Source organism: Acomys minous (assembly GCF_964271855.1).
Source record: "Acomys minous genome assembly, chromosome: 5".
NCBI lineage: Eukaryota > Metazoa > Chordata > Mammalia > Rodentia > Muridae > Acomys > Acomys minous.
The window spans coordinates 11,070,342-11,094,817 of record NC_140494.1 but is presented as its reverse complement, the minus strand read 5'-3'; the positions used below and the strand labels follow the sequence as shown (position 1 = coordinate 11,094,817).

At 39.2% G+C, this 24,476-nt stretch overlaps 1 long non-coding RNA gene across 1 annotated transcript in view; it reads right to left on the bottom strand.

Annotated features, from left to right (window-relative positions):
• LOC311597439 overlaps positions 1-24,476 on the bottom strand; it is a 91,138-nt gene that overhangs the window by 19,920 nt on the left and 46,742 nt on the right. The window contains exon 2 of the long non-coding RNA XR_014779235.1: positions 7,009-7,148. This is a non-coding gene — a long non-coding RNA (uncharacterized lncRNA). The remainder of the gene's footprint in view (positions 1-7,008; positions 7,149-24,476) is intronic.

Genomic DNA, 24,476 nt, shown 5'->3' with positions numbered 1-24,476 from the left:
AATAAACAAACAAACAAATAAATATTGGCCAAACCATGTTTTAATCAGCAATGAGTACTGTGATGATTCTTTTTTGGAATATTAATCATTACTTACTCATAGGGGGAAAAGGGGGCATTGTACTCTAAAACAGGAGATGTCAGTCTGCTGTGTTTATCTTTTCAAATTACAATGAGATGTGCATTTCTTCTCCCAGGTGGCAATGAATAATGACTATATATTGCATATTAATTAGATGTAGCCCTTCAGTGGCTTCCCAATGCTGTTGGAATAAAAATTCAAACACTGAATGGACTTAAGATTTTTATGTCTGCCTGATCTCTTGTACTCCTTCATAGTTCATCTCACATCACTCTTTCCTTCCAAGCCAGCAAGTTTCCTTTCACATCCGGAGCCTCTGTTCCCTACCTCATTCTGAACTATGCTTTTTCCTATCATCTGCCTAATTGTTTCTTATATATCAATTTCTTTAAAAATTAATTTTAACACTATCTTATTCAAATTCTCTGCACAAACTAGGTCTCCTGAGTACACAGTCGTAGAATAGCCTGCTGTTTTCTTCAGAGTATTTAGCACAATTATGATAACACGATGGTGATTATATTGGATAATATCATCAAGGTCAATACACTCCAACATTTGGCTAGGACTATCTCTATCTTGTTTCATCATTGTATTCTAGCACCCAAGGAGGCAAATAGGAAATATTCAATAATATTTTATGAATTAATGAAAACCTATGATAATTGGAAATTGTATAGATATGCTTGAGCAAATATATTTCATAATTATTTCATTATATGAGAGAAATAATTATCCTTAAGATGCATATTAGATTTAAAAAGATCAGGAATATACAAAAACATAAGCTTCAAGTGCATAAATAAGTAACTCAATTTTTATTTCACTATAGAAAACATATGTAATCCTTACTTTCAGTAGGAGAACCCAAGTGTTTGCAATATAGTTGTGCATTTGAAATAATAGAATTAGTTTTTATTATTAAAGTTAGTGATCTTTATAGTTTAGCTTTGGCCAAAGCTCAAGAAGGTAATAATTGGACTATGATTAGTTCACTCTAAAAATATAATAAAAAAGAAAAGAAATTACTTATGGAAACTCAGTGAATTGTTACAATTAATGGGGATGGATCACTTAAATAACAGTTCTGCCTATAAATAACAACAACAAAAACAAATATGCAAGTATAGACTTTTAGATTTTGATTCTGCAGATGCACAGCAACCTCTCAAAAACAGTAGTTGAAAATTACTCTGAAATAAGTTGGATTCAAGACATGTGGAGCATGTCTGGAAGACCTATAATGTTCCCCCAGACTGAATTTGATAGACTCACCCCTATGCTACCCCAGAACACCACTTTCAGCCTCCCTTCACTCTGTCCATGTCTGCTGTGGATGCCACAGACCGTCCCTTGCCCTTCCTCCTTCTACTCATTGCTGTGTCCCAGCTTCAGCTCAGGTTACACTCTTTGCTCGAGCCTACCTTAAAGACTAGGTAGCCTGTCTGCAGACCTCCATTCTCTCTTTGACCTAGACCCAATCCCTCCATCTCCCACCTAGCACTGCAATGGCCCACTAGCTGCAGCCTCCCTTCCCCATTGCCATACCATAGACCATCCCCTCCTGACCTTTCTCCCAGATTCAGGGCTGCACCCAAGCCTCTAACACCAGCGGACATTTCCTATGAACACATCTCCACTAGAGCTCAATTACCTGACTATATCAGTCCCTGAATATTCCAATATAGCTGAATTACGAGAAAAAGACCTTAAAACCAACTATACAAAGATGATAAGGCCCTTAAAATAAAATGAAGAAATCTAGGAAAATGCAAGCAATTGGATGAAATTAATAACCCCTTTAAAGAAAGTGGAGAAAAAAATGAACAAACTATTGAAAAAAACAAATAAAGCTGTTCAAGACCTGAAATGTAAAGAGAAACAATCAGGAAATCACAAACTGAGGAAATACTAGAAATGAAAAATTTAGAAATTCAACAAAACAAAAGACTACAGATGCATGGTACATTCACTACCAGAAGAAGAGATGGAAGAGAGAACCTTGGGCATCGAAGACAGAGCACACTTGCTTGCAGTGCAGTGGTGTGGGCAAGGGAGAGATGCCTCCCCTGAAGTTGAAGTTTCTGGTTTCTTTAAAAACTCATTTGTGCTGTGCAATGTTTTGCTAGAAGCTGTCTTGTGCTAGGGCCATAGTTTTGGCCAGCTGAAAACATCTGTGAGTTTACTCTGAGAAGAGAATATACTTACAAGCCCACAGATAGTGGGAATGCTTTTGCATTGCTGTGCTTTGCAATGGTTCACATAGCTTCACTGGTCTTCATTTTTCTATATTTTACCTTGCAGAGACAAATGCTCCAGAGAACTTCCTGTGGCAATCTGGCTGAGTTTGCTGATTAGCGTTGATTCTGTGGTGTTTTGCTGTTTCTGGTGGATCATGCTGCTGCTACTGATTCATGTTGCTGTTTAGTGTTTGCTATTTGACTGAACTGCTGGTATCCTGACAACAGAGTGTAATCACCCTAAGAAACTACGTCTAAAAATACCCATATCTCCTACCCCTATTAACCTTTTTTCTCTCCTACCTCTGGCTAGCGGGTTGAAAGGGAGATAGAAGTGCTTAAAAAACAGAAATAAAGTAGGTTTTTGAAACATGCAATGCCCACCTTCACCCCCCCCCCCCCCCCCGCCTCATGCCACTTAGGACATGTTGGAAAGCAGGCTCTGGGGTCATGAGGGAAGGAGAGCTGTTCAGGCCCTTCACAGGCTGCAGCACTCAGGAAAGTGCACCTCACCTGGGCAGTAAAATAGAGCTTGTTTCTCTGGGTTGAGCACAGGTGAGTCAGTCCTGAGGCCATGACAGATGGCTCCTTTCCTTTGCTGGCTGCAGCATTGGATGAGCTAGCTTGGGCAGTACTGGAGAGCTCACCCTGGTGGTGGGGGTGCAGGAGATCTGGTGGGCTGATCAATCCAACTACCACCCAGGCCCAAATCCAAGTCTTTGAGTTGGCCTAGCCCAACATCTACCCTGTGAACTGCTTAGAACACAGTTATAGAAGGGTCTAAACATGCAGGTTCTCCATGACACAAGGCAACAACAAGATAACTGAGAGGACTTACTAGGGGTAGGGGGATGTGGGATTTTTAGACTCCTCCAAATTATCTTGTTGTTGCCTTGTGTCATGGAGATCAGGGACACTCCAGGATTGGTAGTATAGCAAAACTCAGGGGCCTTGAACCGGACCAATGACTCATCTTAATGAATATTTCCAACTAAAGATATATGGATAACAGGTATATATACTGTGGGACACACACACTGCAACTTCCACAATGAGATTTTATTTTTAAACTTTTTTGGATGGGTAGAGATTGGAAGGGGGGAGGGCAGGGGAGATGAGTGGTATTGGGGTGCATGATGTGAACTTCACAAATTATCCATAGAATATTTTTTAAAAATAGATAATTTTCTTATTAGGTTCCACTTACCAAAGTTAAATCAAGATCAGATAAACAACTTAAATAGACCTATAGCCCCAAGGGAAATAGACTCATTAAAAGTCTCCCAACCAAAGCCAGCCCAGGGCCAGTTGGTTTTCATGCAGAATTCCACCAGACTTTCAAAGTAGATTTAACATCAATACTTCTCAAATTATTCCAGAAATATACATAGAAGGAGCATTGCCAAATTTATTTTATGAGGCTAAAGTTACCCTGATACCCAAACCACATAGATTCAACAAAGACAGAGAATTACTAACCAATTTCTCTTATGAATGTGGTTGCAAAAATGCACAATAAATACTTAGAAGCCAAATCCAAGAACTCATAGAAAAGATCATTCACAATGATCAAGCGGCTTCATCCCAGATATACAGGGATACAGGGATGGTTCCATATATAAAAAATTAGTAAGTGCAACCCACCATATAAATACACTGAACAAAAAAAAACCATGTGATTATCTCATCAAATGCAGGAAAAAAAAAAAAAGAAACTCTGCTAAAGTCTAATACCCCTTCATGATAAAAGTCCTAGAGTGATTAGGCATACAAGGGACAAGTCTAAACATAATAATGGCAACTTATAGCACAGCAAGCCCATAATCAAAATCAAATTAAATTGAGAGAAATTCAAAGAAATTCCTCTAAACTCAGGAATAAGACTACACACTCTTTATATCTATTCAATATGTAATATTTGAAGTTATAGCTAAAGCAACAAGACAACTAAAGAGATACAAATTAGAATGGAAAAGTTATAGTATTTATATGTGCAGATTATATTATAGTATACATATATTATAGTATACATAAGTGACCTTAAAAATTCCACCGTGGAGCTGCTACAACTGGGAAACACTTTTAACAAAGGGGCTGGGCACACAAATAATTCACAACAATCAGTAGCCCTTCTATATACAAACTAGAAACAGGCTGAGAAAGAAATCAGGGAAAAAGACTTTCTACAATAACTTCAAATAATAGAAAATATCTTGCGGTAACTCTAAGCAAGAAAGTGAAAGACTTATAGGATAAAGACTTCAAGTCTTTGAAGAAATTGAAGAAGACATCAGAAGATGGAAAGATCTTCCATGATCATAGATTGGTGTGATTAACATGATTAAAATAGCCATCCTATTTTTATTTGAATCTAAAGAAATGATTCAATGCAATCCCCATAAAAATCCCAACACAATACTTCACAAACCTTGAAAAGACAATACCAAACTTTATTTGGAAAAACAATAATGACAATCAAACCCAGGATAGTTAAAACAATAACGACAACCAAACCTGGGATTGTTAAAACAATCCTGAACAATAAGAGAAGTTCCGGATGAATCATCATCTAAGCTTTCAAGGTGTACTACAGAGCTATAGTAATAAAAAACAAACACAGAACAAAACAAAACAACCATAACAACAACAACATCAACAACAACAAAGACTAACAAATGGTGCTGGTCAAATGAATGCCTACAAATAGGTCTTTCCTTATCATCCTGCAGAAAATGTAAGTACAAGTAGATCAAAGTCCTCAAAATAAAATCAGATACACTGAACCTTATAGTTGAGAAAGTGGGGCATAGCCATGAACACACTGACATAGGATACAGCTTCCTAAACAGAACACCTGTAGCACAGAAACGAAGATCAACAATTAATAAATGGGACCTAATCAAACAAAAACTTCTGTCAGACAAATGACACTGTCAACTGGACAAGGCAACAGTCTACAGAACCAGAAAAGATTTTTTACCAACTTCACATCCAACAGAGGTCTAGCATCCAAAATATATAAAGACCTCAGGAAACTAGAGACCAAAAAACAAAACAAAACAAAAATAAATAATCCAATTAAAAACTGAGTTACAGATCTAAGAATAGATTTATCAGTAGAGGAATCTCAAATGGTTGAAAACATCTAAAGAAATGATCAAGAACCTCAGCCATCAGGAAATGCAATTCAAAGCTTCTTTGAAATTCCATCTTGCACTTGTCAGATAATATTAGTGATGATTCATGCTGGGAGGCTGTGGAACAAGAGGAACACTCCTCCATTGCTGGTGAGAGTATAAACTTGTAAAGCCACTATGAAAATCAATATGGCAGTGCCTTGAACAACTGGGAATCAATTTAGCTCAAGACCCAGCTATAACCACTCTTGGGCATATACACAAAGGACACTCCACGCTACCATGAGGACACTTTGCCCAACTCACTATGTTCATCGTAGCCTTATTCATAATATCCAGAAAATGGAAACAACCTAGAGATTTCTCAGAAGAATGGATTTTTAAAAAAACATGATACATTTACACAATGCAGTATTACTCACTGTTGAAAATAGTTACATCATGAAATTTGCAGGCAAATGGAATGAACTATTAAAAAAAATTATCCTGAGGAAGGTAACCCAGACCCAGAAAGACAAATATGGTATGCATTCACTTGTAAGTGGACATTAGCCATTAAATAAATGATAACCTAGCTATAATCTGTAGATCCAGAAAGGTTAGGTAAAGAAAAGAGGTCTAGGGCGAACACATGGACCTCCTTGGGAGGGAGAAATAGAATAGATTCTGTGGGTAGACTGTGGATGGGTGGAGATGGGAGTGGAGAGCACCAAGCAGGGGTGGGGGAAAGGAGGAGTCTGGGTGGGCCATCTTCTGTAGCCAGGGCAGACTGTCAGAGGTAGAACTGGGTTTCGTGTCTTTGAGCTATGGATGGAGCGGATGCCATGGAGTTCTCTAAATAACCCAGGCTGTTGCTAGAATGGAACTTTGGTCACTGAAAACTGACAAGGGGGGAGGAATCGCTAAAGACAAAATCCACACAGTTCACTGAATGTAGTCCAGAGGTAGTGGCGCACGCCTTTAATCCCAGCACTCGGGAGGCAGAGGCAGGCGGATCGCTGTGAGTTCAAGGCCAGCCTGGTGTACAAAGCGAGTCCAGGAGAGCCAAGGCTACACAGAGAAACCCTGTCTCAAAAAACAAACAAACAAACAAACAGAAAATACCAAACCCCCACACCCAAAACCCAAAACCAAACAAACAAAAAAACCAAAAGGCACAACCCTTACAACAAAAACAAAAACAGTTCACTGAATGTAGAGAGATGAAGAGGCTGTGGGCATGGAGCCTTCACACCTAAGTTCTCGCCTCTTCGGCATGGGAAGGTACTCTGCAGACCACAGAAGGAAACCTGTACACACACTCGGCCGCAAAACCCTCTACCTACACTTTGTCCTGCCTGCAAGATGTGCTGGGCAATGTTAGGACAGAACTTGGAGGAGTAGCCCACAATGTCTCACTTAACTTGAGTTCCACATCATAAGAGGTACCCTGTCCTTACACTGTCAGGAACCAGAGACTGAATTGTCCAGACGTAGGTTATAACCAAACAACTGGAAAAAATAAATTAAATGATTGCTAGTGATGATCTGCTAAACGTATAGATTGGTACCTTGTCTAGTCATCATCAGAGAGGCTTCCTCCAGCAGCAGATGGGAAAAGTGCAGAGACCCACAGCCAGACATTATGCAGCGTGATGGAGCCTAAGTCGGACCGCTCCAATGGGTCCCTCCCCTTGGAGATCAAGGAAGCCTGTGAAAGAGAGGAAGGAAAGATTGTAGGAGTCAGAGGGGATGGGGACACCAAGAGAACATGGCCCATTTAATCAATTATGTGGGGCTCACATGGGCTAGCAAACAGAAATGGAAGAAGCACCGGGTCCTCTATACATATGTTGTGGCTGTTAGCCACTCCTAGAAGTGGGTGCAGAGCTGGGATGAATAGAGGGTGGGGAGACTGTGGTTGGGGTGGATTATATGAGAGAAGAATCTATCTTCAAAGCAAACAAACAAGTAAGAAGAGAAATAAAATGGGAGTACCAGGGAACCTGTGAATGCTTTCTGTTGCTCTCCTTACTAATTTGCTGAAATACAGCCCTCATTTATATGTTCACGCTCTACAACTTAGCTGAGAGCACACAGTGTAACTGAAAAATAAATTTTATTGGAGAGAAATCCTAACTCAGGAAAGAAGAGAACCAGCCAGAGGAGGACAGGCAACACAGCAATGGAGAAAATGATAAATTAGAATAAAGTATGACAGTTACGCATCAAAATGTCACCCCAAAACCTATTCCTTTGCAAGTTGACCTAAAAATTAGTAAGCAAGAAAAAAAAATAGTGCCTGTTCAGAGGTCTACTGTGAACATCTGGTAAATACACACATTTAACCCAAGCCTTTGAATTATCTGTAATGGAACAGTGATGGTTTGGCTACTTCATGTTGCACATAGAGACTAAAGTATGCATTAAAGTACTGTAAATATTGTCGAGTGAACTATTTCAGAAGTCTCCAAAATTATGCATGTAATTTAAATGTGAAGGGGTAGCAATAAGTGTCACCTCCTCTCTTCAATTCTGTCAAGTAGTATAATTTTATGACATCTTTTCTCTATGATGAAATTAAATGTTTCTTTAAGGAGAAAATAGGAGAAATATGAGTTATTCAGTTATTCATTAGTTGCAATTTAAATGTAATGCTAAAATTGAGATCATGTGCAAATTTGCTATACAAATGGTATCTTATTTTAGGGGAAGGTACATACTGCGTCAATGTTCTGGTTTCTTTGAGTGCTGTTTGGTAACATTTTAAATCAGTGGTCAATAATAGAAGAAATGGTTGTCACAAACTGTGTTCAATAGGAATAGACCATTAAAATTCTCCTGATAAAATCCTTCTTTAGTGTGTAAGATAATACATTTGTCAGACTGACAGATATAGATATAATTTATAGATTTTCAAGAGAGCAAAGAAGGAATATGTATAAATATAGATCTGTGCAGGAAGAAGGTGACAGAGGATCCAGTGGGCAGATATATTTCCAATGTACACTTATAGCATTCTGATATCTGCCATGCCACACTTAACTTGACAAAGGATTGTAGCTTTCAGAATTAATGATTCTCAATGACTTCTAAATTTAGCATCAATTTAGAAGAGGCAAAGACACGAAAAACAGCATCTGTGCCACAAAGCTGCTTGGAGGATGGAACACTTTAAAAACTGTGAGACTAGAGACCCTTTAAATAGATATATTAAGATACACACTCACTCACAGACACTCATCCCAATTTTAAGGCTGATTAATATACAACTCTGTTTTAGCGCAGCCACTTCTCAAGAGAGGAAAGTTTTCAAATGCGTCATTTATCAAAGTTCATTTTCACATTTGATAATTGATTGGATACAAGTGTGTAATTACAGATATAAAATTGTAAGTCCAGGAGCTTAAAGTTGTTTTTTACCTCACGGGAGCAAAAGGGCTAGGGAAACAATCAGAACATATTTGTATACCAAAACACACTGCAGAGGAGGAATATAACCGAGTAATTTAAGCAAAAACAATTTTTCAAACTATTTCTTTTTATAGTTATTTAAAATGTCACACGAAAGAGGGCATTTTTCTTCCTGAGCTAGTTAAATAATTGCTTTGAGAATTTGTCCATTGTGTACGTGCTTCTGAGAAACACACCTGTGGAAATCTAAAACTGGCTTTTGTGCTATGAATTGGGAAGATGACCAAGGTGTCATATGTGCATCTTACTGAATGTTTTATGCTGACACTAGAAATTCTGAGGAGATCCCTTGGGTTTCTTAAGCTCATCAATCAAAGAATTTAAGAGCAGTGTCGGAAAGGAGGTTGAGGACAATTTTATTAGAGCTTAAAAGAAAAAACACAGGACAGGCCAGTTGCCTGGAGGAACCTGACGGAGAAGAGGAAGAGCGAAGCTCTGCCTTGTTGAGTTAGGCATGGAGGCTTCACAAGTAGCCAATTGGCGAAAGGCAGATTGCTTCAGAGTGAAAAAGGGAATCTAAAACACAAAGAACAACAAGTAAAATGTAAGCCTTTCTGTGTCAGGACTCAGAGGGTTCAGGGTACCTCACAGAGCCTCAGGGTAGCTATAATGCTTACATGGACAGCAGGAATTTCCTTCCTCCTGGGCAAATATGCTATCTCTATAGTCACTCAAATCAGACAAAATAGCAGCAAGGGTGGGGTGGAGGTGGGCACATGGTTCTGCCCTTAGCTGGGGGGATGTTGGGGTGTAATAGCATCTAGGAGAGGAAGAATCAATTTTCTAAAATGCTGTGACCTTTACTATATCAACCATATCCCAGTCTAGGATCCCCACACAAATTGGACTAGAAGAGGAGAGACAGAGAGAGAGAGAAAGGGGACTCAGGAAATGGCGAGGAAGGAGTGAATCTGGGAAGAGTTGGGAAAAGAAAGTATATATGAACAAAATATGTTCTGTGGAATTCTCAAAGAAATAACAAAAATTTTTTTCTTTTCTTGAAAATAGATTATTTTCTCATACCATTAAAATATTATTTAAATCTCTGATGGGGGCTGTGGGGGGTCCTCCTCCCAGGTGTCATCTGGATAGCCTGCATCCCCTTCTTCTGTGTTCCCACAGATAAGAGTAAGGGGATTAAAATTGAGATGTAATGTAAATAAATTATAATAAAGTACGTATTAAAAAGATTTACATTTTTCTGCGAAATAGAAAAAAAATTATTTTAAAAGGAATTACAGAACAGGATGCAACTTTGCACCTGAAACAAAATCCAAACAAATAGTTAAAATATATGACAATCATTTTAAAGAAATCAACTATCAGTAAACAGAAAACAATTCATGAGAAGCCAGAAACGTAGCCAGCCCCAAGCTTCAGCTTATTGCAGGCCACAAGCACGAAGTGAAAGCGTTACAATATTTAAGGACTGAGATGAGATGAAAGGAAGGAATTCTGGCTATCAGAGATGATTCAGTTCACAAGAAAGCACAAACACTAGAGAGAGACAGTGGCACAAGCTGAAGCTATAAAGTATGCAAAAAGTCCTTTGCTGAATATTGGTGTGTGTGTGTGTGTGTGTGTGTGTGTGTGTGTGTGTGTGTGTGTCTGTGTGTGTGTGTATGAACTGAGACAAGGACAAGTACTATACTGCCTATATTGGGAGGATTAGAAAGATTAGTTTCTGGTATTCAAACATTGCTGAGAATAATTTCCTTTTGACCAATGATAGTGGGCAAATTTACAATGCACTGGCTATCACATGTACCACCTAGAAAGCCTTGCCTCAGTAGTGGAGAGCACAAACTAAGTATAAACGCTTTTCTTAGGTCTCACCTAATAAATTTGAAAAAACAAGACCTGTAAAGAACAAATATCTTAATAATGTAATGGGTTCACTAATTTGGCATACAGCGGAAATCTAAAAACAGATTATTAGATTGCTAAGCATGAGAAAATATTTATCAAAATTAAAACAAACAACAATCTGTCAAAACTAAGAAACAGTACAGATGAGAACCTAAACAGAGACATTAATATAGATAATATGTTTAATACGGTCACGAAACAAGAGGAATGAATAAAAATGGTAAAGAAAGGGGGAAAGATTCAACTCTATCTTCCAGAGGAGAAAACAGTAACTCCTGAAAGAAAATCACACACAAATAAATTAAAAACCAAAGTACAGAAAATAGTAAGGATAATAATATATAGCAAATAAAGCATGTCCATACAAAAAATGCACAAAGAAAACAATACAAATTATGTAAGGATTACTGACAACTTTAAACAACATAACTATAAGTCACAAAGAAACAAGGGCCCCAGAAAACAATATCTGAAGAAATAATGCTCCTCTAGGAAATAACGTTAATCTTTCAAAAACCTTAATGAAGAAAATAGCAATGACAAAACCATAACAAAATAACACTACAACAAGGATAACAATAGACTTTTTAACAGAAACAGTGCATATCAAAAAGTATTGAAACAGATTGAAGACTAGAATGGTTAGAACGAAGAAGCCGTCATCACGGATGCCTAAAGACATCAGAGGCATCTTTCAGAAATAAAGGCAAAATAGTAACTCCTTAAACACAGAAAGGCTGACGGAAAGAAGTCAGCTCTAACAGGATGCACCCCACGTTAAAAATAGTAGGAAAACTACGTGATGGGAGTGTGTAGATCTATCCAAAATTATGAAGAACACCGGACTTGTCTACTGGTATAAAACTGACTTATAACTTTTGAGTTATACTTACACTCATACTTGTAACTATGTAATGGCTTGAAGTAGAAGGTACCAAAAGAGTGAAAAAAAAAAAAGACACAAACTACACACACACAGACAAAATCCAGGTTAAAGAACTAATACACCACCATACCTATAGAAAATGAGCATATAACAAGGTATCTGGCATTCCATTCCATTTGCAAATTAGAAATTAAAATAAGCTAATAAGACCGACATTGACAATAACAACTGCTGTCAAGGATGTGAAAGTAGAGTTGGGCATGGTGGTGCATACCTTTAATACTAGCACTTGGGAGGCAGAGGCAGGTTTATTGCTGTGAGTTGGAGGCCAGCCTGGTCTACAGAGTAAGTCCAGGACAGCCAAAGGTACACTGAGAAACCCCGTCTCAAAAAACAAAACAAAACAGAACAAACAAACAAAGGATGTAAAACTACAGGAATTTATATTCATTACAGGTGGGCCTGAAAAGTGGAACAGCCATTTTGGAATACAATCTGGTGGTCTTCCACAAATCTAAGCAAATTCTTAGCATGCTTTGGTGGCATTCAACTAAATATATTGGAAACTCATGTCCATACAGAACCTTCTACAAGGAATTTTGTAGGCGCTTCTGGAGAAATTTTAAGCCAGCAACATGGCAACTCTGGCTGAATACAACCCTTTGGCTGGAATACAGATACACTCTTAGTTCAGATCTTTCACTCCAAACAATGATGCCTAATTGATGAGCAGACAAAGTGAGGAATCAGAGAAAAAAATGACAGAATGAGTCAGAGATAGAATATGCCAAACTCTTAGCAGAATAGGCAGGAAAGAAAGGCTACTTCAAAGCAGTATATAGAGAGGGGGGGTGGGAGGGAGGGAGGGAGGGACAGAGGGACAGAGGGAGAGAGGGAGGGAGAGAGAGAGAGAGAGAGAGAGAGAGAGAGAGAGAGAGAGAGAGAGAGAGAGAGAGAGAGAGATGTTACTGAGTTGAGTTCAGCGCAATTACTGCTTAGTTTCTGTAGTCGGTGAAGCCAGTGCAATTTAGTTCATTGGAGTTCAGAGACAGTCTTTGCAAGCAGATAAGTTCAGTCAGAAGCCAAGAGAAGCTAGTTTGAGTCAGCTTGGAGAGGAGTTTTGGGTCAGAACAGCTGAGTTGAACCAACCAGCCAGAGTTCATGAAGAGCTAGAAAGGGTGAGTTTACTCCACAGTAAGGCTCAGAGGATGAAACATTCTAGGCCTAGGCTAGTAGACAGAAGCTGGAAACTAAAATCTTCAAGGTCTGGGCTTGCAGAAGATTAGATTGTACAGAGTCTAGAAGCTTCCAGGCCTAGGTCTAGGGATATTTAGATATAGATGCTCTGGGTTCAACCATGTGCCCAGATCTCATCACAAAAATAGCAACAATGTGAAAGACCAAGTCAGTAGCTTCTCCCTAGAACCAACTACTTTTATAGAAATGTTTACCAATGAGAACTGCCTAGAACTTCAGGATACAGAAGGTTTTTTTTAAACCAGTCATAAGCTTCAAATAATTCAGTGATTTATAGATGACACACGGAAGCAGCTCAAGGAAGTAAAAAAAAAAAAAAAAAAGAGCTTGATGTGAATAAGTTCCCCAGTGATGTCCAAGAAAATACAAGCATATAGCAAATGAAAATGACAAAGGAAGTATGAGACTTAAGGATGGAATTCAGTCAGTAGATAGAAACACCAAAGGGCACTCAAGCTGAAACGAAGATGAAATTGAAAGACCCAACAGTTCACAAGAAAACTCAAGTAGAATTAATTCAGCAAGCAGAAAAGACAGTAGCAGAGCTTAAAGATAAAATCGAGAATTTACATTAAATAAGCAAGGAATATGAAAAATTAAAAGCACACACACACACAAAAAAAACACATGGGAAATGTAGAGTGCCATAAAAAAATCTAGCCTTTAAATATAGACATAGAGGAGGGAGACCTGACCAAAAGAGCAAAATTTGGTCAGTGGTCTAGACTAAATTTTCATCAACATCATAGAAGAAAACTTTCTAAACTAAGAAATAAAATACCCAGATTCAAGAAGCACACAGAATACTAAATAGATAAGAGCAGAAAAGAAACCCCCTGTGGTATATCAGTTGAAATTAAGGGTAGATAATGAAGAAAATGTACTGAAAGAGGAAAACAAACAAACAAACAAACAAACACATAACTCATATATAAAGGAAAGTCCATTGGAATAATAGGTGATATTTCAGTGGAAACATTGAAAACCTAAAGAACATAGAACAAAGCATTCTGAGTCCCGACAAACTATGGTACTCCCCGCCCCCCCAAGACTGATGTAACTAGCATAACTATCTGCTGTGATGGCAGGAAAGAGAAAAAAAAGAAAAACTTCCCAAGTCATAAAAAGCCAAAAGAAATTCACAGCCAATAAATGAAATCTAAAGAAAATGTAGGAAGCATTATTTCAGGCTGAAGAGAGGAAAGAGCAAAATAGACAGACAGAAGTAGAAAGAAATAAGAAGCCATACTTATTAAAACACAAAATGCCTCTGAGAGTACAAAGAGCAACACCCAAAAGTGAATACATGATGACCACAATTAACACAGAAATTTCATGTGGCTGTGGTGGAGCACTCCTATAATCCTAGCACTCAGGGAGGCAGAGGCAGGCAGGTCTCTGTGAGTTCGAGGCCAGCCTGGTCTGCAAAGTGAGTCCAGGACAGCGAAGGCGACACAGAAACCCTGTCTTGAAAAACAAAAAATATAAATACCACTTCATAATAATAAAAGGATAAAAATTCCTCTTCCTGAAGAGGAACACATCATTCTAATCAAGAGAACACTTGATAAAGACACCAGTATCCTAAACATGTGCTGAGCTTTGAGCTTTTGTTGCTGTTGTTATCCTATTTTTTCTTAAAGCCTACTAAGTACACTTCATGCTGCATGGGTGTAGGAACATGGGTAGCCTTTTGTATTTAAGCTTTTATTTGTTTATTTATATTCTATATGTGTATATATGTGCATCATATATGCATCCCTTTAAGACAGAAGAGGTTGTTTGAGTCCCTGCAACTGTGAGATTCCAGGTGGCTTGGCTAGCCATCATAACAATAGCGTTGTCCCCCTGCCTCCATCTCCACCCTGCCCTCGGAATTTACTGCCCTCATCTCACCCTACTTGGAATTTACTACCTCAGACCCCCATTCACCCAACAGGTCACCTATTGTTAGCCTAACCACAGTTTCTGATCTCTGCTTCTGTGAAGGGTATTTAAACCCTCCACTTTTACCGAATCCTCGGAGCTTGGTGGACCTTGGCGCTTCGGCTCAATAAAATTCCTTTGCTTTTATATGGACTCTGGATTCTGGCTCTTAATCGGGCTTCCAGGAATAGACTCTGGTGATCGAGTCTAGCACCATCATTCACACATGCTTTCCTAAATTCAAAAAGCCCATGTAGGACAGAACAGAAGTTTAATCCTATTCTGGGTAAAAGCCAAGCATCCCTGAAGTTCCCTACCATTTATTTCCTCAGGGTAGGTCATGAATAATTCTCCTCTGCATGGATATTTGCTTCTAAAACAAGGTACCAAATATCCCAGGAATGCAATTCTATCTTGAAAACTACACACACACAAACACACACTGTGAGTTCTGTAAAACATTCCAATTTTCTATTTAGTCTCATCTTCAAATTCTTGCTTCAATGGTGACACGAACTTGGAGACCAGATACCAATCTCGGTCTAGTCTATCTTGAGACTCCACAGCCTTTATCTACAGTTAAGAATTCTAGTGTTTAAAAATGCTGTGGGCTAGAGTGTTCAGTCGTTACAAATAGCTGTTTCTCTTGGGGATGACTCAGATTCGCTTCCAAACACTCACAATAGTTGGCTCACATTTGCCTGTAACTCTGGTTCTACTAGACTCTGATTACCAGAATCTACTCCTGGAAGCCCCATTGAGAGCCCGAGTCCAAAGCCCATACAAAAGCAAAGGAATTTTATAGAGCTGAGGCGCTGGGGTAGACCAAGCTCCTAGGAGATGGAAGACCACGTTCTGTAAAAGTGGAGGGTTTAAATACCCTTCACAGAAGCAGAGCTCAGAAACTGTGGTTAGGCTAACAATAGGTGATCTTCTAGGTGAATGGGAGTCTGAGGTAGTAAATTCCAAGTAGGTTGGGATGGGGACAGTAAATTCCGAGGGCAGGGTGGAGATGGAGGCTAGGGGGACAACGCTATTGTTATGATGGCTAGCCAAGCCACCTGGAATCTCACAATAGGAGCTGACAATCCTGGACACAGTGATTGTATGGGAACTCCACCATTGTCAAGCAGGGAATACCTAGCAGACACTGCAGTTGCTTATGTTGCTCCCAGCAGATACTAGAGGGCCTCTTGCCTTCCCTGGTTGAGCAGCCCCATCCATGGTAATGAAGTGCACAACTCTGTTGTAGTATCTACCCAAGATTTAGTCAGCCATGTTTTTCTTAGGCCTTTCTAGCCTACCTCAGAATGAGCAGACAGGAAAATATTAGAGGCAGGTGACCAATGTGACTTAAGCACTAGTATTTGCTAATTGTTTTATATCAAAGTAAGGGCAGAGCCAGGAAGGTGGGGTTGCCATTCAAAGGTTCTGTTTCTAAAACCTTGAAAAAAGACATTTCTGGGTTGTAAAACTGAAAGGGGCTGTGAGATTTACATTACAAAGAATCAGAGAAAGAAGGTACAAGAATGAATTTTGTAAAGTAGATGTTCTAAGAAAAGAGACAGCAGGGGGCATGAAAATGTCCACCTCAGTGCATTCACTCTTGGTTGAATATAGACCCAGGGCTAAAACATTACTATCCAGCATTCTCTTCCTCCCTTGTGGGAAAGCAAAGCCTTTTCAGTGCTCAGAATATAGATGTCTTGACAGATAGATGGAGATTATAAATTACTATACATTAAAAATGCTGGATATGATTTAAAAGGATGTTTTGGTACTGAGGAAAATTGTTTTTTTGATAAAGGTATTTTTTTTTTTACCAGAGCATAGGCTTGTATCCTCCTGGTTTTGCTTAGATCTTCAAACATTCAGCTGCTGCTGAAAGTTTAAATTGCTTTCAAAGGTACCTATCTTCAAGAGTCTGGGTCATACTTGTTACATTCCCCCAGCCCACTACACTGTTAACACAAGTTTTTCCACTTTCTTAGGTATTTTTGGTGTGTTCCATCTAAAACAAATCAATCAGCTAATTTTTAGAGTGAGGACACTGAAATGTAGGGGCAAAATTTATGCCATATCCTGTATATAATTTATATTCTGCAATTAATGATAGTCTGTATGAGAATTTGTCCTATAGGTGCCCTTTTCCCTGTATTCTGGAAATGACACCTGCCAGCACCCTCCAGGAACTGCACTGGAACAATTAAATACAATTAACACCCAATGATCCCTGGAGAGATGCAGCCTCTACCCAACCTGCTGGAAGGTCTGCATTCCTGAGACTCACAACTTTCCATGGAGATCCAGTCTCCACCCAACCTGCCTAAAGGACTGTGTTCCTGAGACTCCATGAACCCCCCCCCCCCAGCTCATGGTTTTGTCCTTATTTCCCTGTGACCCCCAGGTCTAATTACAGATTTTCCTTATAAACCCATTACCCCCATTACCCTTGAAGCTCCAATATCATTCTCCTATCCTGCTGTGTCAGGAAGGATAGTGATCCAAAGCTCTGAGCCCATAATACAAGACCCTGTGTTTGTTGCATCGGTATCAAGTCCTGGTGGTCTTTTTGGGGGGTCTTGCGACCTGGGTAATCTTGGCATAACAGAAACAAGTTCTTCAGAGGGGGAATATACACAAACACACACAAAGACACACACAAATAGGCACACAAACACATACAGAGACATAGATACACACAGAAACACACAGACACACCCAACGCACACACACACACACACACACACAGGCATACACAGACACACAAACAGACGTACACATAGACACCCACACATAGAGACAGACACAGAATATAGAAACACACAAAGAACACACACAGACGCATAGAAGCAGACACACAAACCCATACAGACACACAACACACACAGAAACACACAGGCACACACACACACACACACACACACACACACACACACACACAGTTTCTTTTTTCCAAATGGCATTATGTTCCCTAAATCAGTTTATGTTAACCATTAGAAAAATATCCTTTCTTTATGAAGCTAACAATAGTATGTTAAAAATGGTGTCCACAGCTACACAAATCCTCCTTCACCATTCTGCTCAGCAAGAATTTTTTCCATGTGAGAGAAAGATAAGTCAATACTATTTTCAAGGACGAATTTATAGAAGCCGTTAAAAAAAAAAGACTCTCCACCCTTAAGATTTGCATAAAAAATGAATCATGCAAAGGAACTCAAGTTTGCGATCTTTGTAACACAAAGATTTCTGTCAAAAAAACGGTTGGAAATAACATGCTGTTTGCAATGTAATTGTTACTATTCAGTAAAGCAGAGAAGGCAACAGCAGAGCACTTAGAGGCTGACAGCCTAGTCATTTAAAACTACAGGTTGTCTTGGAATGACAATGGTTCTGAAATTCAGCTCAACCCATGCCGAGAAGTTGCTAGCTCTAGATGGTGGAGAATATTTAACACTTTCATTGAATAAGTTATTCTCTCAGCTCTCTACAGAACACTCCACCTAGCCAAGAAACTCTTAGTCACATTTTTTATGTCCATGAAATATTCAATGGCCACTGGTCTTGTTCTTTGCAGAGAGAGCTTCTAGAATCTGAATTTTTTAATAAGGGCATTTGTAGAAATGTGTATAATTAACAGAGTTATAAAGCCCACAACTGAATTTTTCCCACTGAGTAAAAAGCAACTACAACACACAACTGTATCTTGGCTGTAGGAGTTGTTAATAGATCCAGATATTTGTATAAGGATTTCTTTTCTGTTCAGAAACAACTCCATCTCTCTTCTGAAGCTCAGTTGCTATCCTTGTAGTTGGTGGCTGGCCTGCCATTCTTGTTTCTTTATGTGGACTTTTGTTTGCACAAACTTTAGTCTGACTCCTTTGAGCTATTTCCTTAACTATGCATTGACTTTGGTCCATCCTGATTGAGCTTACCAGGCATGCTTTCTCTGTTAGGCAGAGTGAAACAGGAACATCTGGCCTGGCTCCTAATCCATATCCTCCCTTGGATCTGCCTTCAGCAAGAATCCTATCAAAACTAGTTTGGCAAGAATCCTTCTGGAGGCAGAGCTGGGCAATGCCTACAATTTTGCTTGATCCATTCCCAAAGGATAAAGTGATGCTAATTTTGATTTTGGTAAGGTTACAGGTAAAGACTGTAACCAGGGAAACTGCAGTTCTTTTCTTACGTTCTTATACTCATTAGCAAAATAATTTTAAAATTAACTCAGAAGGAAAATTTGGATGATTTTATTAGAATTAGAGAGAAAGAGAGAGAGAGAGAGAGAGAGAGAGAGAGAGAGAGAGAGAGAGAGAGAGAGAGAGAGAGACCAATCAACATTGCAGGACTGCTAACCTACAGATTTTAGCACAGGATGCCCTCAGTCTTGTTCCCTGGGATAAAAGACTGAACCACAGACACAGAAACACAGAGAGATTCCTAAGCAGGGAAAATATTCCTGAGAACAGGAATAGTGGAAAGAGTCCCCAGAACATCAGTCTATGGGGCACATAATCACAAAATTTCCACTTTGTATTCCCCCAGGTGCTTTACAAACCTTTGACATTCTTGTTCCTTAGATGAAATTTAGGTAAGGAAGGGAAACTGAAAAACTTCTGCAAACTGACTTGTTCTAATGTGAATCTTGTTCTTTTTAGTTAATCCCCTACTCTGATATCATGTTCGTACTTTAATTATGATTTTGATATAAATCTTTACTTACTCAGACACTCTATCTTTCTTGGACTAAGTCTTAATGTTTAAAAATCATCAAAACCCTCAATGTCTTTATAAAAAGAATTTTCTCACTATAGTTTAGATAACAGATATCTCATTTAAATTGAAAACAGAAAACATTTTAAATATCTTAAAATAAATTCTATTTTGGAGATGCTTATACTTTTAAACCAAACTCTTAAAAGTCAAAACCATTTTTCCCTTTAAAATACGAAAACATTAACAGAGTCCAACCAAGTATACTAGTACTTTTCTAACTTCAGCATCATTTACTTTAATTGGGAATAAGCAAATATTTAAATTGTCTTCTAGTCTAAATTTGGGTAACTACTTTCATTTGATATCTTTGCTTCTTAGAGACAAACTTTATTTACTATTGTTTTAAGAGCAGTTTCTCTATTATATCAGTGTACATCAGATATAAAGGACAAAGCAATTCCTTAGACAAAGGTATAATAGGATACAGGCATTTCTTCTGAAGCCTTCCTGATGTTTAAGGCTCACCAGATTCTAGAAGGAGCTCTTGGCCATGAGGAATGTGGTCTACCATGTTCTATAAGCTGAGGCTGCAAAAGAAAGCTTAAGCTCCTACAGAACTTTAACGAGCTCCCCCTATGTGGCTATATTTCCAAAGATGGATTTCTATGAGTATAGAAAGTAAGAGTGTTGTAAGTAAAAAAAAAAAAATATTTTGGACCAGGTTAGCCTTTTAAAAAAATCAAAATAGTTACTCCCTGTTGCAGGATATTTATCACACTGTGAACCCCAAGATGAAACGGTGAAATATAAAACCCTGTTTTTCATTTGGTGTGGTTGAGCCCTAACACACACCTTTAATCCAAGAACTTTCTGTTTATTGTAAACAGGTGATTATGGTGTTCTTCAGCCAGCCCTAGCAACATGTTTAATCCAAGAGCTTTCTGTACACAGGATTTAATAAAGTTAACCCTAGATCAAGAGGCAGAGTGAGAAGCCAGCTGACAGGGATTAAAAAGTAGGAGGGACTTTGAGTCGAAGGGTATTTAAGACAGCGTGGATAAGAACAAATAGACTTTTGAGCTTTGAGCTAGCAGGCTCTTTGGCTTTTAGTTGTTTTGGTGTTGTCTCTTGGGCTGTCAGGTGAGCTAGCAAGCTTTTGGCTTTTGGCATTTTGCCTTTTTCCTATGAGATGGGAGCTGAGAGGAAGGTCAGCTATGTGCTTTCTCTACCTCTCTGAGCTAGCACATTTTCACTGCAGTTATCTGCCTCCTGAGTCTTAATTGGAAAAATCAAATGGTTGGAATTTTCATGCTTTATAACAACTCCCCTTTGTATGTGACTTAACATTTTTGTGACCCAAGGACAAAAGCCATTAGGGATTAACTTTACAGAGATCTAGGACAACGCTATTAAAACATATCTGTTCTCTCTGATGCCTCCCAAGAACCTCTTTAAAATAAACAACTTATAGCTTATAGACCCTTCCACCTCCAGTACCTCTTTTCACTGGATAAGGGGGCCCACCTTAATTTTATGATACCCCAAATTTAGCCATAAAAAAGCTACACTCAAGTTAGCATCAATTATTCCTTGGGTGTCCTCTTCTATAAAATAATTTCTTTAAAAACACTCCTCTATATCTGCATATAAACAAACAAACCAAAAAAAAAAAAAAAGACAAAGAAAAGAAAAAAGAAAAAAGGGCTGAAAAGGTTAGGTTTAGGGCTGGGTACTAAACATGCTACATATACCTAAGGTTTAGGGCTAGGTAATAAATATACTGCACATCCCTCTCTTCCCTCACAGCAGATATGAAGGAAACGAGGAAGCCACTACCAAGAACCTGCTGATGATTCTGTAACTTCCTCCAAGACGTCAGAGAGCTGCCAGTGACACATGCCTTACCTGTATAATGGCTACCCTTTAGCTAAATGTGTTCCTCCTTCCCACTTCTGCCATATTCTCTCAGTTGGATATTGACAAATCCTCCTTTCCTCATAATCCAAGACCCCTGCCTCCTAGATTCTCTCCACAGTTGAGTGGAGAGTGGGGACTGACTTTCACACAAACTCTGGTGCCCCATATTTGACCACGTTCACTGGATGGGGAGGCCTGGTGGCACTCAGAGGAAGGATAGCAGACTACCAAGAAGAGACTTGGTAATCTATGAGCATATACAGGGGGAGGAAGTCCCCCTCAGTCACAGTCATAGGGGAGGGGAGTAGGAGGAAAGCAGGAGGGAGGGAGGAATGGGAGGATATGAGGGATGAGATAACAATTGAAATGTAATATGAATAAATTAATAAAATATTTTTAAAAATCCAAGACCCCGACTCTCCTATCCTGCTCTGCTATCTTGGTATCAGAAGCAGCCTGACTGTAGGCAACACTATGGGCTCCTCATTAACCACATGCATGGCATGCAATTGCCTTGTTTGAGGCCCACGAAAAGGACTTCACTCTGCCCTGTGAGCCTGAACTTGTCTCACAGCCCCATGCCACTCTGCTGTCTCTCCAACTGTCTGTAGCATTATCAACTCTTCTAATACCTACCCAAAGGCAGTCTTTGTGGCTTCCCTTAACTCCAAATCTAAGACCCTTCTGTTAGGAAGAGGAGAAATGAAAAGAAAAACTGAAAAACCAAAAGCCAAAAAACAAAATCAAAACCTTCTGCAGCTATTTCCTTCCAGGTTCAGACATAGAAATAATCTGTCGCTGTAGTTGTTGCTTTGTTGTTTATTCTCCCTTAGGACAAATGCCATAATCTGTGCCTAGTGATTCCTTGGTAGATAGAGAATTAAAAAATAAAATAAAAAGGAGGTAGATTTCAAATGCGGAAACTGAAAAAAATCAGCAATTAGCCTGTAAAGTCAGCTCTTTCCAACTGGCCTTCAATGGGTAGATCACAAAAAACAAACAAACAAAAAAAAACCTAGCCCTGGCTCGGGCAAAAGGCAGGCGGTGTGCCACTGATTGCGGGAATAGGGATTCTCCAGAGGTAGAGCTTTAAATAGTCCACAAATCTAAATGGTAAGGTGACACCAGCAAGCACGGCACGCTATTTCTTCCTGGCCCAAATCTAGCCAAATCAAAAGGTGAACTGGCGTTAGCTTTTCTTCCATGGTCACAAAGCTGGAAGACGGACTGAAAGCCATGAACACTGTTAGTTTGGCATCTTTCCTCCTCTAGACGCATGCTGAGAGTTTCAGGCCACATCCAGCAATTTCAGATCACCACAAGGCTGCAGCACATATTATTAACACCAATGTGTTCTCTTTGTTTGATCTGAATGATGGAGCATTGTACTCAAACCCAAAACCCATGTCACTGTGGGAAGAGGGCAGCTTAATGGCCCTGTAATACAAACTACAAGGAAAATAGTGCCGGCACCGAGTCTTTCCCCGCCCCCTCCACCCCCCCCCCCTTCCCGTGCCCTTCTGGTTCTCTAAGGCTTGTCTTGTTATCTTTACTCTATTAAAGGTATAACTTTCTATCCCTCACCTCTGTTTAACATCAACACATTCTCCTCACTGATGCCAATGAGTTACCCTTCACGTCCCTTCTGTGTTTTTAAGAGGAGCACGAGCCTGCAAAAGTGAACCTGTGTTTTCCAGTGGCACCTCGCTCTCTGTCTCACCTCTCTCCAGCATCCCATAGTCAATCTGCTTGCTGGCTATACATTTCCATATTTTGTGGTTGTATTCAATTGAGCCTGATTTTCTAGTGAATTTCTTCCCTCCCCCTTGCAATAGTTTCTAAATAAAGTCCATTTTTACAACTTTATTATATTGCTCTACATTTCCTTAACATCTACCATGCTACAGTGAGCTTGAGTGAACCTATTTTTCTGAATCTGTAGCCGAGGTGTGCCCCTCACACACACACACACACACAGCAGGTAGAGAGGAGGGGGGGAGACAGAGAGACACAGAGAGAGAGAGAGAGAGAGAGAGAGAGAGAGAGAGAGAGAGAGAGAGAGAGAGAGAGAGAGAGATTGATCAAGGTAGTATGGGACACCAACAAAAAGGTCAAAATTATTTTTCTATTATCTTTTACTTTCCCAACCATTCAGCTACAGCTACTTAAAGGCCATGTAACAGGGGCTCCTTAAAAGCTGTGTATTTAAGGGAGGAGTCAGTTATTGTCCTGATTGACTACTCTGCCGCCAGTTGGTTCTTTATCTGAGCTTCTCCTCAGTTTATCTCAAGTTCCAAGAACAGCAAGCCAAGCAAGTCATTATGTATGGAACTGAATCATTATCCTCTCAAGCAACAATGAAGTTCCTTCAGCCAGTAGACCCCATAGAAGCCTCAGTAAAGTACCTTGATATGATGATATTATAACGACTGCTCCAGCTCCCCTTTTTTATACAACTCTAGAGCTGTTTCAGACACTGAAAGGTAGGGCAAAGGATTCTTCTGTCATAGTAAACCAATTCCAATCAGTCATATATCTCATTAAACTCAAAAATGTCTGATGTGCATGTGTGTGCTGTGTGTGGAGTATTGCCAGATTTTATTTGTTGGGACTCTCTGGCCTACAAATCTGGTAATAGCCAGGAAAAGAATGATAGTATATCAGCTCAAATAATTTATATCAGCCTGAAACCAAAGGTAATGTCCAACTTTCCTAACTCCACAATTTTACAAATAATGAAACTGATGCTCAAGACAGGAGATTTTCTTAGTGGAAGATGGCAGATTAACAGAGAGCTTCACCATAACCCACAGAATCTTTCTGTGAGAGCACAGTAACTCATCGAGTTTATGTTTTTAAGATGAATTTATTTTATGTGTGTGAATGTTCTGCCTGCATGTATGTATGTGCAACATGTGCATGACTGATATCCATGGAGATTGGAAAGAAGTTTCAGATCCTTACATATTTGTAGTAAAGGATGAGTGTAACCCA